We start from the raw sequence: 13,949 nt of genomic DNA, 5'->3' as shown, positions 1-13,949 counted from the left end.
GGTATGCTGCAAGATGCAGGTGGTATACAAATGAATAAGCCTTCAAAATAATCTCAGAATTGATTAGAGGAAGCCTCCATGTGACCAAATAAAGGCCGCACAATGCAACAACATAGGTATTTACCAAGGAGGACAGGGACTGGGATGTTGAACGTGGGAAAAAAAACAGAATCTAACAATATATTGGAATTTTGCTGGAAAAGTATTTCTCTGCCAACCTCTATTGCTGCTAAGCATTTCAGATTTATCTCTGGGGTCCAAACATGAAAATGATCTAAACTCTTTTTGCTAAATCTTATTTCAGCTGTATCAGGTAATAATGCTCTTCCCTGCATCCACCCATATATTCACATTTTATGTATTAATTGCTTTTTTACACTCTAAATGCATTCAAATGCATGCAGTCCCTAACTTAAAACCACTGAGATTGTAAACAGGGTCTCTGTTAGAACCATTTCCCCTGCTCTAATTCCCTCAGTTCCCACAGCCATGGGGATCACTATAACAGAAGCCTGAAGTATTTAGGGGACACTGGGGTGGCCATCAATTTACCCTGGGATATTATATAGCAGTTAACAAGAAGGAGGAAGGTACATAAGATTGCAAAATAACATATTGCCCAGTGGAAACACTGGAGCAGAATGATGTTCAGCATGTAATATTTATGCTAAAATACTAACCAAATGTATATTTCTTTCTTTCTCTCTCTCTCTCTCTCTCTCTCACACACACACACACTCACACTCACACACTCGGATTTGAATCTAATCCTGTGCTTTAAACCATTTTGCAGCACAATTTTTAGCCACTGCTTCACCTTTTTTGACTGCCTCCTACAATGATATGCCTGCTTACTTTAATGTTAGGCTGTAAAATTTTTGAGTTTTATCTGTTAGATGAAATCATGCATCAATGGGATCCTGGAAGGGACTGGTTAAGAAGCAGGATGAGGTCCACAAAGCCCAGTGGAAGATACTGACCAAGACAAATTTGTGACCCATGTTTAAAAATGCCTGAGTGTCTGCTTTTCACTGAAGAGAGGAGACATCAGAAACTTCTCCTTTGCCCCCAGTATCTGCCTTTCCCTGTTACTACTGAGGCTGTTAGTTTCTTTTTAATTAAACAGACTCTGAGAGCTGATTTGGAATTTAACCACTAGGCATGACATTGAAACTATGGAAGAACACAATCTGGGGTCCCAATAAGCCAACGCTTAAAAATAAAAACCTAGGAGGGTGGGGGTTGGGGGTGAAAGGGTGATGAGCACTGAGGGGGGCACTTGACGGGATGAGCACTGGGTGTTTTCTGTATGTTGGCAAATTGAACACCAATAAAAAATAAATTTATTATTTAAAAAAAATAAAAATAAAAACCTGATCCTGGGTGGTACATATAAGAATTGGACAAGCTTAATTCCTTCGAACAACAGGTCATTAACGTCTGTTCCTACATCTATAAATGTATTTTTAACTCTACCTAGATGTACTACTGGTGGTCCTGAGGAAGAGTATTTCTCATTTTCAACAAGTAAGTGCTTTTCTGGAGGAATACGTCAGAGAAAAGATCTCTGCCACAGTTTATCTTCTGCCGAACGTCCTCTAGGATATTCACCCATCATATGAGCACCTGCTCAATGACAGATGGTCTTCTAGGCCCTGGGTGTGCCAGGATGAATGGATAGATTTGATTCCTACCAACATGGAGCTCCATTCTAGGGCTGGCAACAAAACAGCACATAAGCATACACAACAATGAGATCAAGGAATGAAGTTAAGACCACCTAACCGAGGTGATCAATAGAGTCTGCTTGGGGAACTGACATTTGAACTAAGGCTTGAAAGATGGACAGGAGTTCCTCAAAGGAAGAGATTGGGAAGGTGACTGAAGACCAGGGGAACACCATGTGCAGGAGGAGTAGGGCAAAAGTAAAGAACTGACCTTATCTTGGGGCAGAGAGAAGGCCAGTAGGACTAGAGAAAGGACTGGAAAACGTTGTAAAGAGCCAGATAATAAATGAGCTAATCTTTATGGGCTCTGTGGTAGCACTGACTGTGTCTCACCTACTCAGCTCTGTAGTTGTAGAGCAAAAGCAGCCACAGACAATAAGCAGATGAATGGGATGGCTGTGTGCCAATAAAACCTAATTTCTAATAACAGATGGTAGGCTGAGTTTGGCCTTAGTTGGCCAATTCTTAGATGGCAGGGATTAGGTGGCAATGTGAGAAGTAAAAGTTAGTGTAGCTCAACATGAGGACACTGAGGAAGGAGATGGCCATTGCACACAATCTGCATCTTGGATTTGGAGCACTGGTAGAATGGGCACACTAAGTCCTGGTCAGACTAACCTGGGAGGATATGTCCCTTGCCACTAACCAGCTTTATGACCCTGGGGAAGGAAGCTTAACTTATCACGGAGATAATAATATCTGCCTGGTAGAGCAGCCATTAGGATTAAATGAAACAATACATGTATCTGTTATGTAGGAGACACATGCAACAAATCTGATTAATCCTTAGCTCCTTCTATCCCAGGTGAGACATCTGTTATGTTTTGGAATGCAAGCCGAGGGTACTATGATTTTTAAAAAGCTTCAGGCAGTGCAATTCCCTATGGGACTTCAGAGGGTCTCCATGACCCAGCCTTTGAAAGGTGGCTCCAGAACTCTTGGAGTTTCTTTAGATGGGAGGATGGCCCTGGCTGCACATGTAGCCTTTCATTTACTTTGGAGAAATGATATGAAGGGTTTTTTTTAAGGGGGAGAAGGGGGAGAGAATATTAAGCAGACTCCATGCTCAGTGCACAGCCTGATGTGGGGCTCAATCTCACTACCCTGAGATCATGGCCTCAGTTGAAATCAAGAATCAGATGCTTAACTGACTGAGACACCAAGGGCCCTCTGAAGATTTTTAAAAATTGTACAACTTAGGTATAATTTAATTTCTCATGCTAATTTGGTGATTTGAAAAAAAAATCAAAAAGGTTTTAAAGATTTTATTTATTTATTCGTGAGAAACACACAGAGAGAGGCAGAAACACAGGCAGAGGGGGAAGCAGGCTCACTGCAGGGAGCCCAATGTGGGACTCGATCCCAGAACCCCAGGATCATGACCTGAGCCAAAGGCATATGCTCAACCACTGAGCCACCCAGGTGTCCCCAAATTTTGTTTTTAAGTGAGAGCAATTTTACATTCTTTGTCAGGATGGGGCAAAGATTATTGCTTCTAACAAGTAAGAATGAAGAAAAACATTCTACCCATTGATACTATTAAAAGGATTATTTTGGGGCAGCTCCTGTGGCACAGCGGTTTAGTGCCACCTGCAGCCTGGGGTGTGATCCTGGAGACCCGGATCGAGTCCCACGTTGGGATCCCTGCGTGGAGCCTGCTTCTCCCTCTGCCTGTGTCTCTACCTCTCATTCTCTCTCTCTCTCTCTCTCTGTGTGTCTCTATGAATAAATAAATAAAAATCTTTAAAAAAAAAAAGGATTATTTTGATTCAACCATTGGAGTATCCTATAGAATAGCTGGATAGAATATGAAGGAATTTAAAAATATAAGCTAAAAAGAAAGGGCACTTGAGTGGCTCAGTCATTAAGCATCTGCTTTTGGCTCAGGTCATCCTGGAATTGAGCCCCATGTTGAGCTTTTTGTTGGATGAGGAGCCTGCTTCTCCCTCTCCCTCTGTCCCCTCCTGTTCTTGTGTTTGCTCTCTCTCTGTCAAATAAATAGATAAAATCTTTAAAAAATTGTATTATATATATACAATATTTAATTATAATATATACATATAATCATCTAATGCTATATAAGTTAACAACTACATAAGCAATTTATTGTATAAATTATAATATACAATATATACAGATGGTCCCCAACTTACCATGGTTCGACTATGAAGGTACCAAAGTCATATGCATTGAGTAGAAACCATACTTTTAATTTTGTATTTGGGTCTTTTCCCAGGCTAGCCATATGCAGGATGGCCCTCTCTCATGATGCTGCAGTGTGGCAGCTCCCAGTCAGCCAAGCAATTATGAGGGTCAACAATCAATATATTTACAACTATCTTTAAAAAAAAAGATTTTATTTATTTATTCAGGAGAGACACAGGCAGAGGGAGAAGCAGGCTCCCTGTGGGGAGTCCAATGTGGGACTCGATCCTGAGACTCCAGGATCATGCCCTGGACTGAAGGCAGGTGCTAAACCGCTGAGCCACCCAGGGATCCCTATTGACCACCATCTTGTACACATACAACCAATCCATCTCTCATTTTCAGGACAGTATTCAATACATTACATGAGATATTCAATACTTTATTATCAAATAAGCTTTGTGTCAGGTGGCTTTTCCCCATTGTAGGCTAATGGAAGTGTTCTGAGCATGTGTAGGGCAGGCTAGGTGAAGCCATGAAATTTGGTAGGTTAAGCGCATTCTCAACTTATAATGGGTTTATTGGGAGGTATCTGCATCATAAATCAAGGAAAATCTGTAATTATATAATTAATAGTATGTATACATTAACATGTAATATATATTTTAAAATTCTACACTTGGACAACTCAAAGGTGTGTGTGCAGATGTGTGCATGTGTACAGTCTCATGAATGCACGTATTTTCAATGCCCCTGAGAGTCACAACATCACTAACATGAGAAATGTAAACATATTTTTTACCATGCTCACCTAGTGACTTCCTGTCACGGTCCCTAGATTTTCTGTGAGAGCTCGTGTTAGCATGGAACCTGGGCCTATGCACATAAGAAGAGAAATATTTAGAAAAGGATCTGAGTAATTCTGAAATGATAACCAACCAAACACTGAGACTTATTTTAATTGAATAATCAGAAAGGGTCTGCATCTGTGCCTGCAAGTTTACTCAACCCATTTAGCTGCTGATGGCTGGTCTACTTTGTGCTTCAAAGCCAGTGAGTGTAAGTCCATGTACACAGGTATCACTCCGGGCTCCTTTTAGGAATGGAGATATCAAGGCCCTGTGCTCCAAGATTCCAATTTCACACCTCGGAGGCAAGACCCTGAAATCTGAATGTGTATGTAATACTTTGGGTGATTTCCATAAAGGTGAGCTATGTGCCATGCTTTGGGAGGCCCTGTAGTAGGCTGACTACTGAAAAATGTCCAGATTTATTCCAGCCAACTTATTTATAGTATCTCTCTGTCTCTGTCTCTGTCTCTGTCTCTGTCTCTCTCTCTCTCTGGCTAGCGATGGGAACATTTCAATATGCACCCATGAATGCCCACCTGTGAATTTTCCAGACTTAGGCCCAAGTCATTTTTCTCACCAACTCAAAGGATCTTTTTTAGAGTTAATTGGCCAACAAGGAGGGAGAATCCAAATGGCTGCTTGGTGTAATTGCCACCCACTGTTGCTTCTGTCTACCTCAGAACAGGTGTAGAAGTCATGAATCATCCCTCCTGATTACTTTTGGCATTTTGCAACTGATTGTTTTAGAGGCCAAACTGTTTTGTGAAAAATCTAACTTGTCCTGCTGTCAGAAAGCTTTCAGGAGGATATTCGACATTTAAATTTTTTTTTCAAGTCACTAATCTAGGAGACTCCACATACATTGTGTGTGTGTGTGTGTGTGTGTGTGTGTGTGCTATTTTGAGTGTGCCCATCTGAAAAAGAAATGGTTTTCAATGGGGATTAAACAAATATCCACAGATACAATTCCAGAAAACCTGGACTCAAGTGCAATGGTTATGTGAGTGCTGCAAATGTTTTCTATCGTTTTGTCTAATGTCATGAACTAATTCAAGATACCATATTTTTGCTGGGGAAATAGAAAAGATTGTTTCGATTTTTCTATAGAAAATGCTCACGTCAGGGACTTCATGCATATGTGTTGAGGACAGAGAAAGAAAAAATGCATTGCATAAGAAATTCCAGAGTGAAAATGAAACTGATAAATGATAACTAAAGGGACCATTTATTGCAACTGTTTTTGCAGTTACTGTTACTGTGACCTAAGCGCTGTGAACAATGCCTACACAGAACAATTCATTTAATCCTTGGCAGGCCATATTATATCAGTTTCGGAGGACTCGGAAACTGAGGCTTAGAATGTTAAGGGACATTCTCCATCCCACAGGGGTGGAGCTCAGCTCCCAAACTTACTCTGTTAATGATCAGACTAAACTGACTCCATATTTGCTTTTGCCTGGCACGTCAAGTTACACAAATATACATAAGTCAGCCTCACTGAGCTGCTATTTCCATCTCTGGGCAGATGAACGCAATAAACACCTTTCAAGGGTTATTTTAGAGTGGATGACATGCTAGAATGTAAGTGTTAATAATGTAAGGGTTTCACGGCGTTCTGTGTACCTATAGAATGTTAAAAGAGAAGAATCCCAAAATAATTGTGATATTGTCACCTTAATATGGGAGTATCCAGTATCAGTTCCTGCTCTGAGTGTGTTTATCCACTTGACATTCAACCATAGCTACACAAAACCTGGCTTAATTGGAGGTGCCTGGTGGTGCAGGCAATGGGGATTTTCAAAGGTCAATGACATGATCCCAAGCTGGTCATCGATATGACTTACTTAGACAGCTGGAGTCAACTTCCCTTGCCTCTTTTTCTCCCCAGGGCATTTGTTTAACATTTGTATGCAAGTATTTATGACCAAAATTACAGTTGCTGGGAAGAGCTGGGACAAGGGTCACATTCACACGGGTATCAGGAAACTTAATTCCGAGTGTAACGTAAATTTTTCTTAGGAACAAAGCAGATGAAGCTGATCTTTAGAGTCAAAGAGAGATTAAATTAAAAGAAGGCTATGTTTCTAATTTCCCAGAGGTGCTGAATTTGCGTGCTCCACATCTAGGCTTCTGCATTTTCTGTTGCTGTTGTTTATAGCTCTGTTTCCATTCAGAGCATTGTTCTGTATATAGGGGAGAGCTCAGCCATTCAGAACACAAGATTGATTTCTCTCTCTCTCTGTTTTTTTTTTTTTTTTTTGCCAAATGCAAAGTTTGTTTGCAAGAAGGTAATTATTTCCTAAAAGCATTATGGTGAGCTATTAGAACTGTGGTCGGACAGCCGGGTGTGTGGGCTTCACCTTGCGTTTACTGACCTGAAATCAGTGTAAAACAGGATGTTTGAATCTATCCTTTGTTGGGTCTCAGGAGGATGCTAGGTAAGGAGAGCCCTGAGTGGAGAGGAGGAAACAAAGGAAAGGGTCTATTGACCCCTTATTAAATATCAGAAACTGTGCCAATCAACTACAGATATTGATAACAATAATTATACAACATCAGCAATAACCACATCAAGCATTTATTAAGTACTTATGTATGCGATTTCTATGCATTCTCTACTCCTCTTAACAACCCCATGAGGTGAGTACCGTTTTTTTATACCTACTTTACAAATGAAGAAAACAGATGGTGGCAGAGATCAGTTGATTAATTTGTCCAAGTTTAAGAAAGTGACAGTCACGATTTGAACCCAAGTCAGTCGGCTTCCTATTCCAGAGGCTGCTAGAGAGGATATGGTAAAACAGTATCACTGAAAGTCATTTAACCATTGATAGTAACAGATTTATTAATTGATTGGTCAATTACACATTTTCATATTGCAATTTACTTTTTTTAAAGATTTTATTTATTTATTCATGAGAGAGAGAGAAAGAGAGAGAGAGGCAGAGACACAGGAGGAGGGAGAAGCAGGCTCCATGCAGGAAGCCCGACGTGGGACTTGATCCCGGGTTTCCAGGATCACACCCTGGGCTGAAGGCAGCGCAAAAACGCTGAGCCACCCGGGTTGCCCTCATATTGCAATTTAATCACCACTTAATACTATCTTAATTTAAAAAAAAAACACATGAGCATAAAAATCCATTTCTCTGGTGTTGCTGGTGATGTAGGCACCAAATGATTACAAGAAAGGATGTGAGAACAGTAAAGAACTGTTCATGTGTGGAAGGATTCTCTTCTACAATCTAGACCAATTAGGATTGTAAGATATTCAAATGTTTCTCAATCGAGCCATCTTCTTTCATTAAAGTTCCAGACTACTACCGGTCACTTTAGGTGCTATAATTTGGCCCTACACTCTCTAGAGAAATAGAAAAATAATGAGGAAGTTTAATCTTATTCTGACATAAACCAATCTTTCCTGTTTCCATTATTCAATTATAGGAAACGTCACATTTATTTGCAAATGCATTTAGGAAGCTTAAAGACCAAGCCTCAAAACTGTGCTCTCTACTAAGTGAATGTCAGCTTCTGTGCAGAGGAAGGAAGAGTAAGAAAACTTTTCTTAGTCACTGATGAGTAATTGATGATGTTCCAACTCATTTTGAGACATGGTACGGACGAGGTTTTGAAACAATATAAAAATAACACGATTTGGGTTGAAATTAAGGTGTGGCAAGCCTCGCATTCAAGAAGAGCAAAAATTCCATTGCCATTTGTTAAATGGTTCTCCTTTAAAGGAAGAATGGAGTGCATTTCTTTGAGGGTCAACTATTCAGCTTACTAACGAGAGAAACCCTGGAGCTGATGCTTGTCAGAGTTTATCTAAAATTTCAGCACTCACTCAAACATACACATAGGTTATGGAATGCAAGTCCTAAACAATGGCTACTCAGATATGTACAGGTAGTTGCTAACTGGTATATTTAAAAGTAGATTTATATATTCAGTCCAGGTCCACTTATTTCACAAAGCAGATTTGCCCTCTAAAGTGCATTTGGGGGTGTACCAATTGCACAGACATAGATATACAACCTCACTTGACCTCATCAGAGTTCTACCTAGAGCTTAACTCCAACCCCCACACCCCATGCTACACACTGAATGTTTACAGCAGCCTCTGGGAATCATGTGTTGAAACCCTAATCCCCAGAGCGATGATGTTTGGAGGTGGTACCACTGGGAGTTGTTCTTATGAGAAGGTTCTAGTGTCCTTAGTGGTCTTGTTTGCACACTCTGCTCTCTGCCAGGTGAGGATATGATGAAAAGACTGCTGTCTACAAGCCAGGAGACAGGTTCTCACCCGACAGCAATCTGCGGGAGCTTTGATCTTAGATGTCCCATCCTCTGTGCATTAGTCAGGATTCTCCAGAGAAGCAGAACCGATAGGATATACATGTATACGTAGGAGAGGACATTTATCATAGGAACTGGCTCACTCAGTTATGTAGGCTGAGGATTTCCATAACCTGCCCTCTGCAACTAGACAAGCAGGAAAGCTGGTGGTATAATTCAGGCCCTGTCCAAGGGCCTGAGAAACAGACAAATGGTATAAATCCTAGTCTGGGTCTGAAAGCCCAAGAACCAGGAGAGCTGATGTCTGAGGGCAGGAGAAGATAGATGTCTCAGTTCAAGCAGAGAGTGAATTTGCCCTTCCTCTGCCCCTTTGTTCTATTTAGGCTCCTGATGGGTTGGATGATGCCCACCTGCACTGGTGAGGCACTGGTGAGCCACCTCTTTACTCAGGCTAATTCAAATGCTAATCTCTTCTGAAACACCTTCACAGACAGAGCCAGAGCAATGTTTTACCAGCCATCTGGGCCTCCCTCAGCCCGGTCAAGTGTATATACCATTAACCTTTCTCTCAGCCTTCCCCAAAGGGACCTAGGCCTTTCACCAGGTAACTGCATATGGGGGGAAAGAAGATAATCAGACATTCTGGGGACTACTGGGTAATGACTCTGAACTGCCAGTGATTCCAGAAGACCCCACGTGTTACTGTGGCCCTCCAGTCAAAGCTAGAGCATGGAGGGGTCAGGGTTTAGCTCAGGTTTAGCTCTGGTTCATCTCACAGTGGGGTCCAGTGGGTCCCCAACCCATTCTGTGGTTAATTCCTCAGTTCTAGAATACATAACTGGAATAGACACACTTAGCAGCCGGCAGATTCCCACGTTGGTTTCCTGCCTATGCAGTGAGGGCCATTATGGTGGAAAAAGGCCATGTGGAACTGCTTATACCCAGGAAAATCATAAATCAAAAGTACTACTTCCGTGGAAGTATTGCAGAGATTAGTGCTATAATCGAGGTCTTGAAAGATCCAGGACCTGTGATTCCTACTACCTCCCCATTCAAGTCTCCTACTTGGCCTATGCAGAAGACAAGTCATTTTTGGAGAATTACTTACAGTGGATCATTGTAAGCTTAACCAGGTGGTGCATTGCAGCTGCTGAATCAGATGTGATTTCATTGCTTGAGCAAATGAATAATACCCCCTAGTACCTGATAGGCAGCTATTGATCTGGCAATGCATTTTTTCTCCAGACCTGTCCATAGGGACCACCAGAAGCAGTTTGCTTGCTGGCAAGGACAGCAACATACCTTCAGTGTCCTACCTCAGAGGTATATTAACTGTCCATAATTTAGTTTGCAGGAAACTTGATCCCCTGTCCCTTCCACACAACATCACATTGGTCTATTACATTGATGACATCATACTGATCGGATCCAGTGAGCAAGAAGTTGCAACCACTCTAGAGTGTTTGGTGAGAAATTAGTATGCCAGGGGATAGGGAATAAATCTGACTAATATTCAGGGGCCTTCTACCTCTGTGAAATTTCTAGGGGCACCATGGTGATGGGCATGTTAAGATAGCCCTTCCAAGGGTCACCTAGCTGGCTCAGTTGGTAGAAGCGTTTGGCTCTTGATCTCATTTCAGATCTTGATCTTAGGGTTGTGAGTTCAACTCCTACTTAAAAAAAAAAAGAAAAAAAAAAAAAACGATAACCCTTCCAAGGTGAAGGGTAGTTAGTTGCATCTGGTTGTTCCTAGTGTGTCCAAGTGTGTCCAAGTAAGGAGCATAATGCTAGTGTGTCTATTTGGATTTTGGAGGCAACATATTCCTCATCTGGGTGTGCTACTCTGGCAGCAGGTTGAAAAATAGAATGTATACTCCGATCATGTTTTTTCTAATTCTAGAAAGTTAGAAAACTATTTAAAAAGTATAGAAAAAAATTAGTTGTAATTTCATATCTAGAGATTTCTATCACATAATATTTTGCTTTTAGCAATATTTAAATTTATTTATTACTATTATTATTATATATTTTTTTATATATATTTTTTTAATTAAGTAGACTCCATGCCCAGCATGGAGTCCAATGCAGGGCTTGAACTCATGACCCTGAGATCAAGATCTGACCTGAGATCAAGAGTCGGATGCCCAAACTGACTGAACCACCTAGGTACCCCTATATTTATTGTTAATAATAAAACTGAGTTCAAAGTGAAGAGCATGCTTAGAATATATCCAGCGTATTACAAATATTTTCCAGTTTAATGAAATACTTATTCAAGTATGCCTCTTAATAGCTACATGCATTTCCAACATAGCAGCCTACAAAATTAAGTGATTTAAAGAAAAAAGTATAAGTGGGTTTCCAGTGTAATATGTTCAACTTTTATAAAAATAAGCACAACTCTTCAAAAGATAATAAATACCCCAATTTTTCAGTCAGAGATAATCATCATTCATTTTTCTATAAACACCTTCAATTTTTTTCTGAGTATATGCACATTTGCATTTTTTAAGAAAAATGTGATCAAAGTAAACATTCTATGTTGCAATCTGTTTCTTCTTCAAAGATTATAGCTTGTCTCTTTTTTAATACAAATAATCATACTTCTGTAACACTACTTTTTATAACTGTACAATGTTCCTTTGTATGGATATACTATAATTTACTTTAAAAATTTTTCTATAATTGAAGATTTAGGCAATGGAGCCCAGTGATTTAAAAACAGAGGCTTTGGAATCAGAGAAACCAGTCTTCAAATCCCAGATCCTTTACTTGCATTCTGTTACCTTGTACAGATTCCTATCTCTGCTGTAAAAGAATCAGAACTTCCTCTGCCATAGAAACATCGGACTCCAGACTAATGATTTCTACCTCATAGATTTGTCCTGAAACTGTATAAAAAGCCTTTAGCACAGAGAATGGCATGTTAAATGCAGTTTATATGGGTTGTGAATATTTATTATTATCACAATCTTATTTTGGGTTTCAAATGTGTGTGCATGAGGGAGAACAAAAGAGCACAACACCTTCTATACATATGAACTCAATCTTCACAAAAGTCCTCTTATTACTCACCTCACTTGCAGATGAGAAACCTGAATCACAGTGAAGTAACTTTTCCCACCGAATGTGCTTCGAGATATGATTTAAGCCCATCTAATCCATCTTTGGAGCCCATGTTCTGAACAGCTAAGTTCTATGTCTTCATAAACAAAACTTAAGTAGTGACTATTTCCCAAACCTGATCGTGGCCCAACCTTGTAGGTTGAAAGTACCACCTTGGCTTCTGAATTTTTGCCAGTATTGTTGCAAAGTCATATTATACCAAAAAAAGAAAAGTAATTGGATTTCTAAGAATATATATTTTTGCCATGTAGGTTCACAGAATTAACTTTATTAGTATGGGTTTGCTTTGTCTATCCTATTCAATACAAAACAACAAAAAAGAAGAAATTGGGCATTGAAATATCACCAGAGTTGCCCCATCCCATGAGTCATCCATGAGACATCAAAAGTCTGTCTCTATCCATAGCCAATTTTGCTCTGAACAGAAGCGTGGCTCTGTTGCTATGATTATCTTTCTGCCTTAGGTCACATATCAGGTACCTGTTGACCAATCTGACTGTCAGTAAAGGGAAGAATACCAAGGCAGAAATTGTCCTTACATAGTGAAAAGGAAGGTTTTATGATAGAAAAATTGTATGATGTCTTTTTCCTAAAATGAGTTGCAGTTTGACACTGAGGTTAAGAAGAGGGACCAAGGATCCATCACTTCTTTTGTACTCAATTAGAAAATCAGTGGGCACACATACCCAAAAGTGGCCTTATATGTCCTCTTAGGGATTTGGGACCTTTCAGGTAATGATCATTCCTCTGCCAAGCATATATAGCACTAAACCCAGCCAGTCTTGCTCCTCAAGATTGAGTACTAGCTCCATGGGGGCTATTCCTCAAGGCCTCTTCTAGATTCTTATAACTCCAACCACTTCCTTTGTTCCCCCACACTTTCTTGAGGGTATGGTTTCTATATCTATCTGACAACACTGCCCTCTTTTAGATTTTCAAGTTGCCAACACTATCATCTATCTATCTATCTATCTATCTATCTATCTATCTATCTATCTATCATCTATCTATCATCTATCAATGTATTTATTTAGAGAGGGAGAGGGTGTGAGGAAGGACAGAGGGAGAAGGAGAGAGAGAATCTTAATCAGGCTCTACGCCCAGCATGGAGACTTACTCAGGGCTCAATTTCACAATCTTGAGATTATGACCTGAGCTGAAATCAAGGGTTGGACACTTAACTGACTGAGCCACCCAGGTGCCCCCAATTTTCCAGTACCCTTTAAAGTAATTCCATACATTCAATTGTCTCTGTTGAAATGCCTTTGTAGAGTCTGTTTTCCTCACTGGACTTGGAAAGATATATCATCCCCACGGAGGAGCCATTCTCTACCCACTCATAAAATAGTAATCTCAAAAAAAAAAAGAAAAAGTCACAGCAATAAAGCCAATGAGGTTCAAAATTATACTTGTGTAAGGCAATATTGCCTGGAATCCATCTTTAAATTTTATTTTGTCATATGCACATCCACATATTATTTTCTTAACATTTTAGTTGAATATATTTATTCAATAAAGAAATTTTATATCACTCCTAAAAATAAATTTACCAGAAATGGAAGGTACTTTTATCACACATTAAAATAAAAATATGTCTATAAAAATAAACAATTAAAATTGATCTATGTGCTTCATCTTCCTAAGTATTCTCTACTTTTCTCCAATGCTTTGTTGACTGACAGGAAGGGATAGGTGGAGATCTGCTCCGTGTAGTTATTTAGAGACTGAGGTCCCTTCTATCCACAATTGTCTTCAATATGAGGCCCCAATGGCCCTTCAGAGTGAGAAGAGAAGAGAAGATTGTGCA

General features: G+C 39.9%; 1 long non-coding RNA gene across 1 annotated transcript in view; it reads right to left on the bottom strand.

The window, feature by feature from the left end:
- LOC140617920 (uncharacterized) overlaps positions 1-13,949 on the bottom strand; it is a 268,157-nt gene that overhangs the window by 18,645 nt on the left and 235,563 nt on the right. The window contains exons 7-8 of the long non-coding RNA XR_012018069.1: positions 7,389-7,504; positions 4,684-4,748 (exon numbers count right to left, since the gene is read on the bottom strand). This is a non-coding gene — a long non-coding RNA (uncharacterized lncRNA). The remainder of the gene's footprint in view (positions 1-4,683; positions 4,749-7,388; positions 7,505-13,949) is intronic.

The sequence above is a fragment of the Canis lupus genome, chromosome 26 (assembly GCF_048164855.1).
Source record: "Canis lupus baileyi chromosome 26, mCanLup2.hap1, whole genome shotgun sequence".
In the NCBI taxonomy this organism is placed as follows: Eukaryota; Metazoa; Chordata; class Mammalia; order Carnivora; family Canidae; genus Canis; species Canis lupus.
Note: the sequence above shows the minus strand (reverse complement) of the source record. Positions and strands in the feature narration are given on the sequence as shown.